Raw genomic sequence first — 13,871 nt, forward strand, 5'->3', positions numbered from 1 at the left:
TATCATGTGGCTCACAAAGTTCAATATGGTTTTGTGGGTGCCATTCAATATTTACGTCAGCTGTTAGCCAAGGAAATGTTCAGAGAAGACAATGTATCTTCATATGCAGGCATGGAAGTTTGCATTCTAAACCTTAGATTATGGGGTTATTTGAGTTTAAAATATGAACTGTCTTCAATTGAAAAGCTATCACATGCATAAGAATCTGGTGTCAGCTAACACACCCTGTCTTGATTTTTAGGGGAAGAAGAAAATTATACTGTTCTCAATTTAAAGGACAACTGTGATTTCTTAAATAGAAAGAATATAATTATCCCTGCTGGATTTGGACTAACAAATGAAAATTAAAACTCTATCTCTTATAAAAGTATCATGGGGTTTTCAGCAACCAAAAGTTGCCACAAGCTGGCTTTTATGTGTTCTCTGAAAACAAAGATAGTCTGGCATTGGCAACACATTAATTTTCCATAGCACGGCTCTTAACATTGGATATTTATTAAAAAGTAGTTTTAACTGCATATTTTAGAGAACTGGGATTAATGAGTGATTGTATCTTTTCCTGAGGGTTATTTGTGCACCCAGATACACCACAGAAATTAAATCTACATGAGTATTAAAGCTACCTTTTAACTAGTATTACAAGATAAGATACTAATTACTCCAGCTTGGTTACTAATACTCCAACTGATATGCATTTTTGCACTCCAGTTCTTTTCTAGGTACATTTATTTTTTAATATTCAACAGGTATAATTATTTAATCCCAAACTCATTCAATCCCCTTGATCTTAAATGCAAATGTTCTCCCTAGGAAAATAGTGCTTTCCTACATAGGTTTGAAGAAAAAAAAGCAAACAACCAAACCCTTTCTGTCATCAGGTCCCTTGGAGTTTTGCACCCACAGGGGCTTTTTCCATGGAATAATAATATAGATACTCAATGTGTGAAAAAGTCTTCCATAACAGGAACATCTTGCATTTTAATTTTCTCAAAAATTTCTAAATATTATCAAGTGCTGTGTCACTAGCAAGAAATAGAAATAGATGTGACAAGAACTCCACAAACCTTTCAAAATACAAACTGTTAGGATGAATTCTGAGAAGTTTCTCCATTAATGGAATGATGATTATGCATTGTTAAGGCAGCAGAGAGGTTGCATAGTTAAACAATCAAGAGACCAGATGACACTTCAGCTGTACAACTGTCACAGGCAGGTTGCTCACTCATATCCATTAAGCTCTGTGTATTTTTTCAGTTCCAAGAGGCAAACTGTGGTGGGATTCCACAGTGGAGACAGAGTAAAGTACATTTCAGCCACTAAATTTTACAAGCAGTTTATCAGCTGGTAACACAGAAACCATGGGTAGCAGTTCAAAAAAGAAGTCTGACAAGCGCAGATGCTCATGTGAAAATTCTTCACTAAGCACATCTGAGAGTTGGAATTGCACGGTGCATTTTCTCTTGCAAAGAGGCTTGTCTCTGAGTCCTTCAGTGCTGCCTCAGCAAATTGTGTTTCAATGGAAGCTTTCTCTATTTCCTTTTTTACCTTTGTTAATTTGGTCTCTTTTCTTTCCTCTTGGTTCCCTGAAGGGAATAACCTGTCTGGCAGTACTGACAAAAATATTATAACAAAAGTCCATACCTGTTATTTTAATTTCAGAATCAAAAGGGTGTTTTAATTTCAAAGTCAAAATGGTAAATTAAGGCCCATACTACTTCATGTAGTTGAGGATTATTGAAGTGCTCATGGCAGGAGGAGAAAGTTAATTGACTGAACCAAGTAATGTTGATTAATGAATTAGGAACCTGTGTGTGAGCTCCTTAAAGTTACTGAAAGTGTCTAATATCTACAATAATGTTTTTCCATTTGCATTCATATACACAAAATGGAAAGTGTCCTTGAAATTTATGTATAAAAAAATTGAATAAAATAATGTGTTTTCCTTATGGTCTTTGTGTCTAATGGTTGCAATCGTGCAGGACATTGCCACGTACTTAACAGGTAAAAACACAGAATTGCTACGGAATGCAAAAAGATGTGCACACTTTAAGAACGGACAAGGTCAAATGGTAAGATCAGACATTGATGAAATATCCCACCCTTTACTTTTGTATTACAAAAGAAATACTAAGTTTTAATAGTATGTGCAGCAAACTGACCAAGAATATTTTTGAAACAATATATTCCCATGCACTATTAAATATTTTTTATTTTCTAAAGAGCTGAAACTCTATACTTCCAGGGGATTTGGTATTGTTTGTTTGGTTTTTGGTTTTTTTTCAGTTTGAAGTAGTACTATAGGGTTCAGAGGGAACTAAAAGATTCCATTTGAAACAAAAATTTCCAATTTGGAATAAATTTTAGTTGCACAGCAATATCTCAATTGTTGATCTGACCTTCTTCAAATCAACTCCCTGTGGCCTCTAAGCAGACATGTCTTTTTTTACCCTCATATCTTACTAGTAAATTAGGAAGGTATTCATAGAGATTTAAGTATGCATTTCTCCCTGAAGCTGACTAATATTTTCCATTGACTTCATTACTTTATGCTGAAATATATTGAATTGTACAGCTCTGTTTTTAGATTTTCTAGAATATTTATTTCATACTGCACTTGTAAATAATGGGCTTTGTTTGCTGGATAGCCATCAAACAATTTTGATGGAAAGTTCTATTGTGGTTTATAAATTTTTCAATTTAATTAAGCCCATACCTTTAAGTTATTGTCTATTTTGTATGTTCTTAATAGTTGTATATAGTACTTTTTTTTTTTTCTTTTCTTTGATACTCATCATGGAGTACGTGAGAAAATATCATTACAGAGCTGTTAGGTTGAGAAGGAAAAACATGCATTTCACAGACTTCAGGTTAATTAAGGCAAGCAGAATGTAATTACCTACTTCAAGTTTGCCAAGAGAACATTATGAAAAATACCATACAATTTGCAATGACCAGATTGTTCGGCACCTTGTTTTTATGTTTTATCTGAAAGATAAGATCTCTAGCGAGAGGGTTCCATCTAACATGATGTTTAGGCAGTACTGATACTGTGAAATTTTTTCATCTTCTGTATTATTCACTAATAGTATCTCCTTAAATACTTCAGAGGTCTGCAGAGGTCTTCCTTCCATCTGTATATAGACTAGACTGACCTCATTTAATACAAGGGTTCTTGTGTGATTACAATTTAAACCTGTTTTTCTGCAGCACTACAAATGATTACATTATCTCTCACAACCAGCTCTCTGAAATGGAGCAGCACTCTAGAAATACACCCTTTTGAGGACAATCTGCAGCTTGATTAGCATGGCAGTTTAGGGCCAATGGGGAGTAACTCTGTATTAACCCTCTGCACTAAACACTGATAGCAGAACAGAAGAAGGAGTAGATTCCTCATTGGTGTTAAGGCATTCCTCCCTCACATCAGAGGGAGAAGCTGACAGGAGTATACTGTTATTTGGAATGAATGGGGTTTTGGATCTACATCTTAAATTTTGTCAACCATAAACATGCTGCCTGGAAATCAGAATACTCTATACTGCCTTTAAGTCTAGTTGAATCTTTTTCAGCCTGTCTCCCTCTTGCTATCTATCTGCTCAATGGAGAGTATGTGTAATTGAGGTTTCATGGTTAAGTCAGAACTTCAGCTGTCTGCTTGCAGATCTAAATTAAAGTAGGTGAACTCAAACAAATATGCACATTTTTTTGGGATAATATTTTGTAATATTTTGTACATCTGGTGAACATTTGTCAGTGGAAATCTTATAGCATTTTTGTTGAAATGTATAGGAACAGTCTTTCATAAAAAAATAAATTATTTTTATGCCAATTTTGATAACATCTACGCTTAAAAGCTTTTACAATGATTTTATTGAAACTATTAACCCAGTGTTACCCAAGTAGTTATAGAAATGCTTCAACTTGCTCTTTCTTGAAATCATCCTCTGAATTGTGTCAACATTCTTTTTTTATAAAACTTTCATGAAACATTTGAAGATATTAAATGCTGTTCTGAGTACTGCCCCACATAAAGGTCAAAGGCTGTATAGTAAGATTTCTTTCCTGCCCTCATACTCCTTCTTACCTGTTCTTTGCTTTTATCTAGGTCTGACGTTCTTCCTAGTCTTCCTGTGAACTCTTAGTCTTAGTAAACCTTCAGTGGTGTTACTGTCTAACCCTAGAAGGATCTAAGCACTGATCTGACAAATCTCTACTCATATTGGTAAGCTAAGTCATATAAGAATATCTGCTTAAGTCAATGCCATTTTTTTGTGATGATAAATTCCACAGGTATTCATTATAAAATGAATCTTCATTTGTAATACTTATAAACAAAATGGAAACAGATTTGCATTCTATAGTAATAGTGGTTTTCCTGTCAAACTATTTTATTGTCCTTTCAGTCCACAAAACTTTAGAGCCATTTCCCTGGAGAAAGCCTTCAGCAAAGTAGAGACACTTCAGAGCACAGCTAGGTACAGAATAGAGGAATTATAAAACTGTCATAAATGTCAGGATGTATTGTAATCAGCAGCACAGTAGCTGTGCCTGGAAACCAGCCATTTTTTCTAAGGAGTTCTTTATGGTCTGGTAAATTGCATTAAATTTAAACAAGATTGTAATGACATTTTATACAAAATAATGTTTTAATAATCCAAGACACTGCCAGTTTCATGGGAATTACATTTTCTTTTTTTTTCCTTCCACATTATCTTTCTATCCTTTATTTTATTCTCAGATTTCTATTTTACCATACATGCTAGCACATCGTCTCTTTTTTGTTGTACATACACACTTCCTTGCACACTTGTTTATAATATCAACACTCTGACTTTAGCCATCAAAGTGCTAGTTTTTTGCCAGTGTGTCTTCATTGATCACAATGGAGGTTCCAGAAGTTCAGATGACAGCACAGAAGATCAGAGTGAAACTCAGTAACTCTATAATTATTTAACTGGTGTATAGTTTAGTTTTCAGGTGTATGAAAACTAAAGCTCTAAAAATAAGGCAACTTCTACACACGGTAAGGAAGCAAAGTCAAACAAGAGGAGAAAATCAATGTGTTAAAAAAAGAGTATTTCTGTTAAAAAAAAAGAAAAGAGTATTTCTGAAAGAGAATAATTAAACAAACAGAAGTTAGAACAATATAAATGAATTCTACATTTCTCTATAGAGAAATAAAAGAATGCACAGAAGGCAAAACTCTTACAAATAAATAATTAATATTTAACTACATTAATCAGTATGTAGTCTAATATATATTATCTGTGCAGCTATAGTTAACCATGTTAACAGAATGTTAACAGAATAATTGCTCTACTGTGGCAGACTGTTCTCCCCCTCTGTTTTCCTTTTTTCTTCTGTCTCCCTTACCCATCCCTGCTTCAGTTCATTTTCTGTTACATGCCTTAAACTTGCATCCAACTTTTCTGTTGCTTTTGACGCTTTCTGTAGTCAAGTAATGGTGAGCACAGGTAATATATTATTTATTTATTGAGCACCACACACACTGGGAGGCAAATTAGTATTCTGTCCCTATCACTCACTGCTAGACACTGCACGCACTTGGAACACATTACCACATTAGACCAGTTGTGAGGCTTTAAATTAGATTTGTGACTTGAAAGTCTGAATAAGAAAACTAATAGAACACAAAACAAAGCAGAGGGAAAATGAGATTAATTATCTACAACATTTGGAGTGAACTGTTGCTGATGCACTGTGTTGTAGAAGGCTATTTTTGTGCTACAAATGTGCCTTAATTTTGCCGACATTAAGATACTTGAATGGTTGTGAAAACACATTTATTTACAGTTTCTAATATACTAGACCTATTTTTAAATTAAAAATAGCTATTTTAAAAGTGTTGTATAATTTTCCCCTCAGTTGTTTTGCTTTATTATTTTGAGGTGGGATGCATTCTAAACACCACAGGGACTGTAGAAAATAATAATGGAAATAAAAATTTAAATCCTAATGCTGAATTAAGGGAAAATTAGGTAGGAATTTTTAATGTGAACTTGTTCATTTTGTGTCGTGCTAAAAGTATAAGAGAAAATTATGTATTCAGTGAATGCATCAATGTAGTTTCTGAACAGGGAACTGTCCACACAATGCAAAAACAGGTAATTTTTTTTCACCTTTCCATTTTCCTTCTCACCCATACGAAAGACCGTCTCACATTCACCATGAAAAAAAATAGTAGACTAACACAGGCGGTAGCCAAATTGCACATTTACAAGTCTGATTTATCATCACCTCTGCAAAGGCTGAGCTCTCACTTCAATTCTAAAACTATTTCCCAGTGATTTAGGCAATTCAGGTAGACTGAGACAATTCACCTGCAAGTAGTATTGAGTTCAGAGACCTATATTCATACGTCACTGAGTTTATTTTACTTGTTCCTTCTTCTTTTCTTACTTGTTCCTTATTTCTTTTCTTATTAAGTGAGAGTGCTGATATTTAATACAGCCAAATTTATGGTGGAACATCAAAAAATATTCAAACAAACCATAGCCTACCCCTAATGAATCTCATCGGTTTTGCTGTATATTACTTCCTCTTCAATATTTGTACATGTTTTTCTTTACATAAATTGCCTTCATCTACTGTAAACACTTATTTTTTACAATTTTCATATAATTTATTTCTTCTAGTTTATTGGATCAGAAAAATATTTTCTACTGTGTTTGGACTTTTAGGAAGCATAGCCAAATGAATATCTAGTCCCTGTACCTATATATTAAGAAGTAGTGTATAACCCTGGTGTGTTTTTAAAATTCAGTATCTAAAACTGGAAGAGTAGTTACAGATGAAGAAAAATGAGACAAAATCTCTTTCTTTTTATATTCATATATGCACAGCTACACTGACTACACCCACACATATATATGTATGATTGAAATGTGTTTAAGATGTTTTGTCAGGTGTCCAAATCATATTTTTTCTTCAGAAAATATTTACTAAAAATATCGGAGTTATAAAGAAAGTTTATTGCATCGTTTGGTTGCATATTTTGAAATAACAAAGACATATTTAAAAAAAAAAGAGGAAGTAATGTGCAAACAATAGGTAAGGAATTCAGACAGTTGATAAGGGTAGCTAAAATAAAAGTGTAAAATATATATATATATGTGTACTTGTGTTCTGATGTATGTACAACCGAACCACAACGATCAGTGACATTTATTGATACTGATATTAAACAGAGATGGCAAAATCATGTACCATGATGCTAAAAAGGCAGAATTATTTAATACATGTTTCTGTTGGGCATCAGCAAGAAAACAATAACAATGGAAACAACAACCCCTTGGAACAAGAGTGAAGAATAAATATCAGGTTTGATATCGATAATTACATTTGTTACAAAGGATACAAAAAATTTTAATGATGTTAAGTGTTTATTTAAATGCAGAACTAGAACACTTAAATCTAAGAACACCCAAGGATTATCCACAAATGTCTGTGAGTTATTTAAAATGTTTTCAAACAGAAACAATGAAAAACTCATAGAGGATTTCAAAACAGCTGAACTACTGTTCTGGTTATTTTAAAAGGTTACAGGAGAGGAAATTAAAGGACAGCTAAGTTGATATCAATCTCAGACAGATAAAAAAAGCTGGAATGGATGTAATCAGTAAATAATTAAGAGTCCGGTAGCATTCAAAATTAATGTCAACCAATGCAGTTCAATGGAAAATAAGCCTTCTTATACAAACTCTTTACTGTTTTTTATGAGATTACAAGGTCTGTTGATAAAGGTCAATATGATGAATAAAATATTCAGGCTTCTGTAGGGTACTTGACTTCACATCACATGACTTCAAGGTTTAAAAAGAGATCTATTACAAAATAAAGGTATCCATATTTCATGTACATATAATTGTCTCTACTACTAAGTTGCAATAAGAAAGTAGATGAGAAATTATTAGGCACTATGGATAAATTTTTTTGTGATTTCATGAGTGTATCTCAGCCCAAGGTTATTCACTGTCTATATTGGTATTTTAAAGTAAAATATAAATGAAGAGTGAGTAAAATTACTGAAAATACCAGAATAGAAAAAGTGGCAATAAATAAATAAAGAGGTAAGACAGGTAAATACATTAAGGTGAGACATATTATTTACTGGAATGAAGTACATTTTAACACGTTACTTTTTAAGATGAAGGGGTGAAAGATTCCATCAAAATAAACATCAGACCACACTAGTGTGATTTTGAGCTGATCTAACAACTAGATGCTGATCTAACAACCAAGCTGCACTCTCCCCAGACTATGAAGAACATGGAAGTTTGCTTTCTCTCTTACCTGGGCACTGGAAACTGAGGTTAATTTCTTCCTCAAACACTTCCAAGAAGCAGAATGAAAGAAGAATATATAGTACAGGATACAGATGGCATTTTGACATACAACCTTTACACCTCCATGGCATTTGCCACCTATAATTCTGCCTTCCCTGCTGTCACGGACTACAGCTAACATGATCCTCCCAGGGTTTTCACTCTAATCCTTACTTCCAATTTTGCCTCTCACTTTGTACCTCCTTCCTTCATCCCCATAGATATCTACATTTCAAGTCCACATGTGTGAAACTCGAGACAGTACTGTTCCGAAGATAATCAAAAGAATTCCTTTACCCAGACATGATTCAGAAATTAAGCTCCCTCACCAGCTATGCAAGAAGAAAAGCAGTATTTCTACATTGCAAGATGAGATTAATGATGCTATTACTTGACTACTATGACAAGTTCTGGTGCTTGTACTTTAGGAGAGATGTTACAATTTTAGAAGCTTTTGAAAATAATAACTGGAATGAGGAAGAATGAAGAAAATGGCTCATGCGAAGAAGCTGCAAAAACTTCATGTATTGAATTTCTTCAAGGACATGACTTCATCACAATCTACAAATGTCTAGCTGAAAAACTTTGTGGCATTAGGCAAAATGAGATACAGTGGTTTGAAGGCAAAGTCAGCTAAATTAAACTAGGTATAAAGGTCATTGCAGAGAGATCTAAACAGAACAGCTTCCCTAGAAAAAAAATGGCTTCTCTATTGAGTTTGGTCACAAAATTAAGCTATTAAAAAGAAAAAAAATCAAAAAGAAGTTAACAACACAGTTGCTAAGCATGCTTCTGTGGTCTGTATTACATAAAATAAATAAGACTAAGTAACTGTAGCAGTCCTCTTGGTTTTAAATTCTTAGTAATTCTCTATAGACAGCCTTGGCTTGCTTTTGTATGCCTGGAACTTTCTACTTGACGAAAACATTTGAAACAGTCACTTGACAGACTATCTGAACATCTATAGTGCACTTTCTATGGAATTTGGAAAGTCATCTAAAGAAATTTTCCAGAAATATACTTCTGAAATGATAGTGGTACCTACTTAATGTGAAGAAGAATTAGAAGATAGTCTAACTTAGAAGATAGTCCATTCTGAGCTCAATGTTTATGAGCTTAGATCCTGTATCCATATGTGCTTTATCCAGGAAATAAACCAGCCATCTTTGAGAAAGGGATGCTGGGTATCTGCTATAGCTCTGATACTCATAGTAAATCTGGACTGCTGACTGCTCTAGGTGACTTAATCACCCATGCTAATTTCAGAATATCAGCTTTCTTGGCTCTCGATTGGCGCATACTCGATAATTGTTTGGTGTAGCCTTGATGATCTGTAATGTGGAATTTCATCCCAGGACCATTGCTAGAGAAAGACACATTCATTCCTTGACCTTTTGGCTATACACAGATCAGAGAAACATCACTATGTTACAAAGGTAGTTTGGAATATTTTCATAACTCGTATTAAAATTTTCTTATTCTGCATGAGACTATATGGGGTTAAGTTGGGGATTCTTCAAAAAAGTTAAAAGTTATTCAAATCAGAGACTATTTGACAACCCTTACCCTGCAAGCACATACTCTCACTGGTTCACTAGGAAGGCGCACGATTAAGAGCTTTAACTCCGTAAGAGTTTCCTGGCACATGGAGTGGTGTCTGTTCAGCCTGACAAGTGTACAAGAATTTGCAATGAGCACCGTATCTCCTATCCAGTGGGTTCTGACAGCCATGTCCAGTCATTTCTTGAACACTCCCAAGGATGGTGACTCTACCATCTCCCTGGCAGTCTGTTCCAATGCTCAGCCCCACTTTCCATGAAGAAATTCTTCCTGATGTCCAACGTGAACCGGCCCTGGTGTGGCTTGAGATTATGTCCTCTTGTTCTGTTTCTTCTTACCTGGAAGAAGAGGCCAACTCCCACCCGGCTATACCCTCCTTTCCAGTGGTTTTACAGTGTGATAAGCTCTTTCCTGAATCTCCTTTTCTCCAGGCTTAACCACACAGCTCCCTCAGCTGCTCCTCATAAGACTTAACAGTCTTGTTGCCCTTCTCCGGACTCACTCCAGCACCTCAGTGACCTTCGTGTAGTGAGAACCCAAGAACTGTACACAGCTCAAGACACAGCCTCACCAGTGCCATGTACAATGGGAAAATCACCGCCCTGGTCCTGCTGGCCACACTATTTCTGATAAAGGTCAGGATGCCATTGGACTTCTTTGCTACCTGGGCACACATTGGCCCATGTGCAGCTGACTGCTGACCAACACCTCTAGGTCCTTTCCATCGGGCCTCTTTCCAGACACTTTAGTGATGTAGTTGTCTTGTTATTTTCAAAGACAACAAAATCTAAATGTCTGTGATGATGTTCTCTTTTCTGAGCTTGGTTGGTCTCCTTAACAATCCTTGAGGCTTTGTCTGCTAAACCACCTACAAAGGTTACTGGACAGCAAAGCCCACTTAGCTTGCAATTAAGATGCAAAAAAATCAGAATGATTAGATAATCCTTAGGACCAATTCAGATGGAAAAAGAAAAAGAAGAGAAAGCAAAGTGACAATCTTAAAGTACAAAAAAATACTAAAAGGTCAAGAATAAGATGTTTAAATCCTTCAATTGAGATTCAAAGAATAAACTTAGATTGTTTTGCAACTCTGTCCTCCAAGACTCTATAATTTGTGCTTATCAAATTATTTTTGCCTGATACACATATTTGAGATATGAGTGAGTGAAAAAGAGAGTGGTTTGATAACCTGGCGGCTAAGTACCTGCATAGACTTGGAAGAAGAATATAGCATCCATATTCTACTTTTTTCAACATATTGATATGAATCAAAAGACCTTATTTAAAAGTGAAATTAAACCTCAGTCCAGTCTATGTTACAGAGTAGGTAAAAAAGGCAGTTTGCAGTTCTATTCTCTGAGAGTAAATGAATTTATGAGCTAGACAGTAAAAAAAGAGGTGTTTCCATCTCTGTAATAATTTTAGTGTGTCCTCTAATGAGTTTTATTCTTTGTTTCTAAATTCAGTTCATGGGTTTGGGCTTTTCTTTGTTGTCATTCTTTGTTTTATTTTATTTAGATTTAGTTGCTTAATAAAAATAGGATCTTTTAAGTATCCAAAAGGCATAAGACTTAGCAGGTAGGCTCATCCAATTTCCCACTTCTTTCATAATCTAATTGAGCTCATGAATATGTGTGATCACACACACATATCTATGCATATATATATATATATATATATGTATATATGCACCTAGTCTTCTCAAAGGCCTACAAAAGTTTGTAGGTAACTTAAAATCTGTGATTAAAGAACAGCCATACAATGTCTCAGATTATTTTAATTCTTGGTTTATTCACATACCAAAATTTAGCCCCAACAACTCTTTTTCTCTTTTCCACATGAACAGAAAAATAGTGAGAAAGCCCTAGGAAGAACTTATGAGTACACACTACAGAAGAACATTTTGACTTTCAAGTAAATAGTTCAAACCACAGAAAAAAAAAAAAGGTAGCTAGAAACGCCTAAAGCTGATAATAATGATGAAAGGGAGGATTCATTTTATAGAAAATATAGTACAATATTGTGAGGAAGAAAAAAGCTATGACTGGTATTTATATATTTTATATATTAGCAGAGATACTATAAACAAAAAGTTAGAGAACTGACAGTAATGGAACTGTAAATACTGAGAATAACCAGAAGAATCAGAAAAAAAAGTGAGATTGAGTAGTTCATTAAAGATAGGATAGCAGTATACAAATTAGTGCTTTGAAGACTGGAAGAAAAGGGCATTTTTAGAGCAGTGTAAAGAGTAATAAAGAAAAATAATATAGTTCCATTTTCTGAAAATGAAGCAAGAGTTTCCCAGTTACAAAGCTGTGTCAAATGTGTAACAGGGAAGCTTTTATTGCTTAAATCATTTGAAACAAGACCAAATAACATACTTTGAAACACTATTGTACTGGGAGGAGGATGACTGTACCCTTTAAAGATGTCTCTGTCACTTCAGTGCTTTATCCTAATCCCTTCAATTAGTTATTGAAAACATTAATCAATAGGCTTTTTTCTGCCAGTTAAAAAATAGGAGCTTCTGAAACAGTCATTACAAAAATGTTATATATATAACATCCACAAATTTTTTATTTCTGTTTTAATAGATGGTACACTCTTATTAAGACTTTCTTCATTATTTTTTTCTGAACTGAAAAAGTTCTTAACGTTCTTTTGAGAACACTATCAGGTCAGTATCACAATTATGAGAGTGTCTACAGGTCTTTTTGTTGATTGTGACCCCTCTTATTTTTCCACTTTTAATTTTTTTTTATTAATTAAAATATTAATTTTGAAATAAAGATCACAGTTTCTGCTGTTTCAAATAAAATAAATATATTGTCATTATACTACATCATGCTTGTTTTTCTTTAAGGCACTAGAAAGGATATGATAGGATATATTCACATGGCTGAACATGCCTGTTAATGATGAGAAATGACAAAATATCTTTGCGAACATGAAGCAGCAATGTCTGTATAGAGATATAATTTTATACAGCAATCCATTTGCATTGGAAACTGGTTTTGGGTTTTAGAAAGGAAGATTATTAAAAATGGGATATAGACTGACACATACTAGTCATGCTGAAAAAACTGACACTGAGAAGAGGAAAAAAATGTGCAAGTCAGTTATTTCATGTTACTGGGGTTTGACAGGGATCTCTGAATTCCAAATAAATCAGTATTATTCTTGATATATTATAAACAAACAACTTTAATGGTAATTCACCATTGGTCCTGACCATTAATCTTGACTTTCATCTTCACATTGTATTCTTTTGCATAACAATACTTTCAGTTGGCTTTTCAATATTTTTAAGAGCAATAATTACTAGCAGTAACAATGACAACCACTGTTAAGTGCCTTTTTTTTCCCACTGAACTAATCATGAAAATAGTTTAGCAGAATACATTTAAAGAGCTACTCTATACTATCTTGATATTAACAAACACTGACACATACCTAAAACTATTCTTATTTTATATAATAAAGGAAGTATTTAGCTGAAATTAATAGGCTAAATTTCAATTAGTCATATAGTTAAAAATGCTGCTCTGCTAAATATAAACAAACGTCTTCTTACTCTTCATTTCTTCATTATGTTCTACTGCCACAGATTTCCAGCTGTATAACAATTAAGAGATGTACTGAGAGAAGAATTTAGGGCATTAGTCTTTTTTTTTTTTTGAGAATACATGACACATCAGATATTGACACTCCAAGAAGGGCCTTAGGCTGTTTTAAATGTTATTAATGACTCTTGCTAGGTTCAAATATCTTTTGATGTGTCCAGGACAGGAATTGGATATTCACCTGTTAAACTGGAGATTTGAAAACCAAGGTTTGAATCTGGAAATTTTGAAGATATTGCCAAGTGATACTTTAACCAACTGTCGTGGTTTAAAACCAATAACTAAGAAAATTACTTATTTCTTGCTGTGAGATATGGATTAGAATAAGGGCAAAACAGGC

This window comes from Parus major, chromosome 1 (genome assembly GCF_001522545.3).
Source record: "Parus major isolate Abel chromosome 1, Parus_major1.1, whole genome shotgun sequence".
Classification (NCBI taxonomy): Eukaryota; Metazoa; Chordata; class Aves; order Passeriformes; family Paridae; genus Parus; species Parus major.